Source organism: Dipodomys ordii, unplaced genomic scaffold, assembly GCF_000151885.1.
Source record: "Dipodomys ordii isolate 6190 unplaced genomic scaffold, Dord_2.0 Scaffold50, whole genome shotgun sequence".
Classification (NCBI taxonomy): domain Eukaryota; kingdom Metazoa; phylum Chordata; class Mammalia; order Rodentia; family Heteromyidae; genus Dipodomys; species Dipodomys ordii.
Window position 1 is genome coordinate 215,218 of NW_012267266.1, and position 5,761 is coordinate 220,978.

General features: G+C 53.0%; 1 protein-coding gene across 4 annotated transcripts in view; it reads left to right on the forward strand.

Annotated features, from left to right (window-relative positions):
• Positions 1–4,334: 4,334 nt before the first annotated feature.
• The window catches only part of Nr3c1 (nuclear receptor subfamily 3, group C, member 1 (glucocorticoid receptor)), a 109,424-nt gene continuing 107,997 nt past the window's right edge, over positions 4,335–5,761 (forward strand). Inside the window, exon 1 of one of the 4 annotated variants that reach the window (XM_013020388.1) lies at positions 4,335–4,492. The gene's annotated coding sequence lies outside the window, so the exon portion shown is untranslated. Of the gene's footprint in view, positions 4,493–5,304; positions 5,729–5,761 lie in introns of those variants that run through there. The other 3 variants (XM_013020386.1, XM_013020387.1, XM_013020385.1) reach the window with 3 other exon arrangements.

The window sequence follows — 5,761 nt, forward strand, 5'->3', positions numbered from 1 at the left end:
TTTTAATTACTTTGTGCCCTGTATTAGATTATGCAGATAATTCAGAACTCCTGTTAACTCCTAAGAGCTTTAGGTCTTCACCATAAGATGAACAAATACATATTCAATGATATGTTTTAAGTTTCAAAAACTTTAAAGTTCATAAGTTGTTATTTTTTAAAATGATTCCTTTGCTTGAAATAACTTCTTAGATTTGAATATAAATCCAAATTTGTAAAGTTTGTTTTTTCAACTTTGCTGGGTTGGGGGAGGATGGGGGGGTGGTATGAGAAGGGATGGGAAGGGGAAACAAAGGAGGAGGCAACAATGCTTGATAAGAAATGTACTTGTTATCTTGCCCATGTAATTGTAACCCCTCTGTACAGTATTTTCACAATAAATTTTTTAAATTAAAAAAATATAAATCCAAACACATCAGCAGAAGGCATCACCATCTACAAAGGGGCAGGTGAAAGATGATGGGCCTATGGATCAGAATGGGAATTAGGATATGTATATCACTTGAATTGAAAGCTTTTGTATGTACTAGAGTAGGAGCATGGCATAATGTAATTGATGTTCTGGGAATACAATGTAGCAGTTCAGCTTGTATTATTTTAATGGGAAAGGAGATGATTAAACTATCAGTGGGGAAATCTCAGAAAAATCTATCAACTGCTGTATTATTATAAAAGGTGATTTGGTTACTGCTCAGGCTTAAAGTTCTGTTGGTCTAAGGAAAAAGATCTCTTAAGACTACATTTGTTCATTCAGTCATTTAACAAAAACCCAGAGTATCATATATGAATTAGAGATACACTGCTGAACCAGACAGATATAGCTCCCTGCCTTCATAGGCTTATGTTTTAGTGAGGAGAAATTTACTAAATTGAGTGTAGAAATAATGAGTAATTAATTGTTGAATGTGTTACCAGAACATGTGGGATACTATAAGAATACAAAATAACGAGGTCTCTCCTTTTGAGATACCCATACTGTTAAGAGTATGCCTCTGCCTTTTTGCTTGTCTGTCTGCTTTCCTGCTTGCCTACTAACTCAATTAAGTGCTGCCAAGTTTTTTTTAACCATTAAAAAAAGAATATACAATAATAAATCTAGTCTAGTTCAAGCAGGAGAAAGGTAATTCAGGTGTGTAAATCCATGACAATAAAAAGATCTTGAGTAATATTTGAATATTTTCATGAAGCTTCTGGCCACCGTAACAATTCAGTTAACTAATTTATGCCTAGCTAACTAATTGACTCAGTGTTATTATTATAACTGTAAAATGCTTCATACAGTGTTCTAATCCAAGACTAGGGCATAAAGCAATAAATAAAGCAGATCAGAGTCCTTGCCTTGATGGAGTTTGAATACAACAGCTTCATTCCCATCTCTGCTTTCTGAAACAAATACATTTCAAGTGAGTATTCATCCTATTTCTTTTCTTGTAGTAATGATTGCTTTGCAGAGTTTCCAATGAGTAAATGTTGTGTTGAAGACTTAAAATATACCACACATGTTCAATAGTGCCTGGTAGATAGTAGAAAGTCAATAGATATTAATTATCATTAGATTTGTGTTATAATTTTTTCTCTTTTCTGATACACTGAAAGTGATCTCTGAAGTGAAATTCCATAGGCACTTATGTTAAGTGTATCATGAATTTGGTATGTTGCCTCATGAAATTTTTCCTCCATGCTTACTGAGGAAAATCTAATATTGTGTAATTCTTCAACACTTATGAGCTCTATGGTCTTGGACAAATACCAATCTCTGTAAGCATCAGTTTTCTCATATTGAAAAATAAAGTGAAGCTGGAACATAGCTCCTGATAGCCTACCACAATCGAGGCTGTGCTTCAGCAGTGCCCAAATAAAATCAAATAATAATCATCATAGCAATACCAATTTCATTCTACTATTACCAGGTTTATTTAGGCCACTGACAAGGAAATTTCCTATTTTTGTTCAATTTAAATTGTTGGCAATAGCAATGTTTAATTTAAAACTATGCATTCCTCCATACTAAGATCTGGGCTTGCCGGAAAAAAAAAATCAGAGAAAATGCTAACTGGCAATTCTTGTAAAGATCATAAATTATTTAAAATGTTATCAACACCTGTTAGTTAGAACTCAAACAATTAAGAGATGAAATCAGTTCTTTCCATAGGACAAGAGATTCATCTAGGTTTATGGTAATGGGGAGTCAAGTTCTGGCAAAGAATTATGTTCCCTTGACATATGTGTATGTGTATACAAAAGTCAATATATATGTGTGAAATCTCTAGGTCTTTTAAGCAAACGTACAAGGAAATGATAATAGCACGTGTTATTTAATTCACTTATAAAATATGCATAAATGGTGGTAGGATTGAGTTTGATGGTGTTGGTAGATTGGGCACTGAATCCAGGAAAGACCCCTGCTTCTCTCGGGCAATGGAGACTCAGAGGTTGGAAGAGCTTGCAGAGGCAATGTAGAGTTGCTGGAGTACGGTATCATTTCCTGCCTGTTCGGCTCTGCGGTCTCCTCGTGGTTGTGTTGTAAGGTAAATCATCCCAGAAGCCACACCTTAAAATATAGAATATTGGAGTCTTCATTATACAGTGAACAGGCTGCAGGCCGCCAGTTGTTACAAAGGCCTGCAGCATGCAAATACACATAACCCAGCTAGGAAACATACTAAAGAGGAAAGAAATAACAAGAACAATACCAACAAGCCATTTCAGCTCCACTGGAGAGCTGAATTGGGACTCCATGATGCCTGGAGATGAGCCAGGAGATAGGAGACTGGACACGATCATGGAGACACACGTGGCATGGAGTCCAACGGCTAGGCTGGTCCGGGCCCAAACAGGTTGGCACAGGGGGCAGATCCTCAGGAAATTCCCAGTCCCAGGCACTGGACTGACAGATTCGGTAACCTATCAGCCAAGTGCCTGCCCCTGCCTCCAGGGGTCCGGCCCGCCCGCAGGTGATTTTGGGGGGTTCTTCCATCATGAAGACAAGATGCCAGACCTATAATCCACCATGTAGCCAATAGGGCGCTGGCCAGACCTGACCTCCTTACTTCAGTTGACTTGCTTCTTCCCTTTGGAGGATCCATCGACGCTGAGTCTCCACACCCTTCCCAAAGTCCGGGGCCCCAAGGCTGCTCCCTGGCACTGGCTCTCGGCCCCACTCCCCGGGCAGCCAGTGCCAATTCCTTTGCCAAGATGGCAGCCCAGACGCCTCTGCAAGGTGGCCCTTGTAGATTGTCCCAGAACCGGGGGAGTCTTCTTCTTTTTTGTACATCCCAGGCAATACACAGAGCAATATTCACTCTGTTAAACCAAGGAAGGGTGGCTTGGGTCATCTAGCGATGTAGAAACCAGCGCCAACATGGTGCCCGAGGGGCCTGGTTGGCGACACCACCTTTTACCAAGATGGCGGCCGGGAGGCTTCCGGCACGCGCTTCCCCCATGGGCTCCAAGATATCAGAGTCCGGGCGGCTGCGGGCAGAGCGGGAAGGGCGCGCGGCGGGTGGAGAGCGCTGGGGCTGCGGCTGCACGCCAGCTCTCCGAGACCGGCCGCCGGGCTGGGCCCGGGTGGAGCTGCGGCCGCCCCGCTCGGTCCGCAGCCGCCCACACTGTCACCTGTGGGGGCGCAAAAGTTACCTCCCTGCACACCAAGCCTCCGCGCGCCGCCCGCCCCGAGTCACCAAACCCCAACACGAGCCACGCGAGGTAGGAGGCTCGGCTGGGCCTCGCTGCCGCCCGCCCGGCCCCGCGGGCAGAGGAAGGGGCTGGGGGGCGAGGGTCAGCCCGGCGGAGGCCCCTGTTCCCGCCTCTCCTCTGGGACGCGCCACGTGTTTCCCGTGGACCGGGTGTGTGTGTGTGTGTGTGTCGGGGAGGGGGGGGTGAGCGCGTAACGGGAACGGCTGGAGAGAGTTGCAGGCTGACATTTCCGAGCTGCGCGAATGAGAGGCAGGAGTCCCCGGCACCAGGCACCCGGCCCGGGGTGGAGGCCGCGGAGATGTCAAGGCTTCGGGAGAGGGGCCTCCACCCAGGACTTGGGCCGGGAGTTTGGGGATGGCCGGAGGACGCACTTCGCCCACAGTTTCGTCGGCAACTTGTTTTTAGACCTGCCACCCCCTGCTTCCCTTAAATCATGATTCGAAAGTGCAGAGAAATCCAGCCCGCCCGAGGTCTTTGCTTTTGGCTCGCAACTTCCTCTGAGTGTGAGCGAGCGGGGAGGGAGCGAGCGAGCGAGCGAGGGAGGGAGCGAGCGAGCGAGGGCGGAGGGAGGGAGGGGTGGGGGTTGAACTTGGCAGTCGGCGCCTCCTTCTGCCGCCGCCGCCGCCGCCGCCGCTCCGCGAGTCGGGGAGGAGGGTGGGGGAGGGCCGGGGCGCGGGGGAGGGCGGTTCTGCTTTGCAACTTCTCTCCGGCTGTGAGAGTGCGGCGGCTGCACACCGGGCGGCCGGGAGGATGCGGGGGTGGGGGACCCGGCGGCACGCGTCTCCCCGGGGCCGACAGTACGTATGCGCCGACCCCCTCCCCAGCACCCCCCCTCTCCTCTCGATCCGGCCTCCCCCCCCCCCCGAGGGCGTGTCTGCTGTGTGCGCGGTGGCACGGTTTCCGAGCTATCCGGTCGCCCCTCCGGTAGTGACACACTTCGTGCAACTCGGCCGGGGGCCCGAGGTGCGGACCACCCCAGCGGCTCCCGCTGCGGGCCGCACCCCTGCTGCCCTCCTACCCCGGCCCGCCCCTGCTGTCACCCGCAGGGGCGCCCGCGGCGCCGGCCGCCGGAGGACGGGGCGCGTTCTCGAGTGGGTCGTGAGCCGAGGAGCGGGGCGGGGGCGGGGAGGACACGGCCAGAAGAGAAACTAAAGAAACTCGGTCTTCCTCCCCGAGCCCGCCCCGCGACGCCAGGTCGAGCCCCGCGGCCGCCGCCTCACTTTCTTTTTCCTTGGGCTGGAGTGGGTGGAGAAGCCCCGCGCGCCCGGAGCGGTGGCCACGGGCCTCCCGGGCACCGGCAATGCCCGGAGAAGTGCGAGCGTGCCGCCGCCGTCGGGGCTCGGGGAGCCGGGGTCCGTGCAGAGGGCGTGGGGGGCGAGGGCTGCGGGCGCCCCTGCAGTTGCCCAGCGTCGCCAACAGGTTGCACCGTTCCCCGCGGCCGCGGCGCGGCCCCTCGGGCGGGGAGCGGCCGGGGGTGGAGTGGGAGCGCGCGCACGCGTGAGTGTGTGTGTGTGTGTGCGCGCGCGCGCGGGTGAGTGCGCGTCGTGGCGCCGCCTCCGCCCGCCCCCCCCCCTGGCTCGGTCCCGCTCGCTTGCCGCGGCCCGGCAGCCCTTTTCGCGTGTCCGCGCTCCCCTCCCCTCCTCGCCTCCTCCTCCATTTTGCAAGCTCGAGTCTGTGCCTGGAGCCCGAGTCGCGCCGCCCGCCCGTCGGGGACGGATTCTAGTGGGTGGAAGGAGACGCCAGAGCGGCCGGAGCGGCGCCGCGCGGGGACTGGGGGGACGCGCACTCCGGAGCCTGGAGCCTTGGAGACGGGAGCGGGCGCGGGGATCTGGCTTGTCAGCGGGGAAATGGGAGACTTTCTGAAATAGGGGCGCCCCCCCCGCCCTCGCCCATGGAGAAAGGGACGGCTGTTTACTACTTCTATTTCTCTGGATATTTCCCTCCCCGCTTTCACACGCGAAGTTGTTTGTCTGGGCTGCGGTGGGAGCCGCGGACGGTGGCGGGCGGGCGAGCGAGCGGCGCCCCAGCCAGAGGTAAGACAGGCGGGGGGCCGAGCGGGTGGGGGG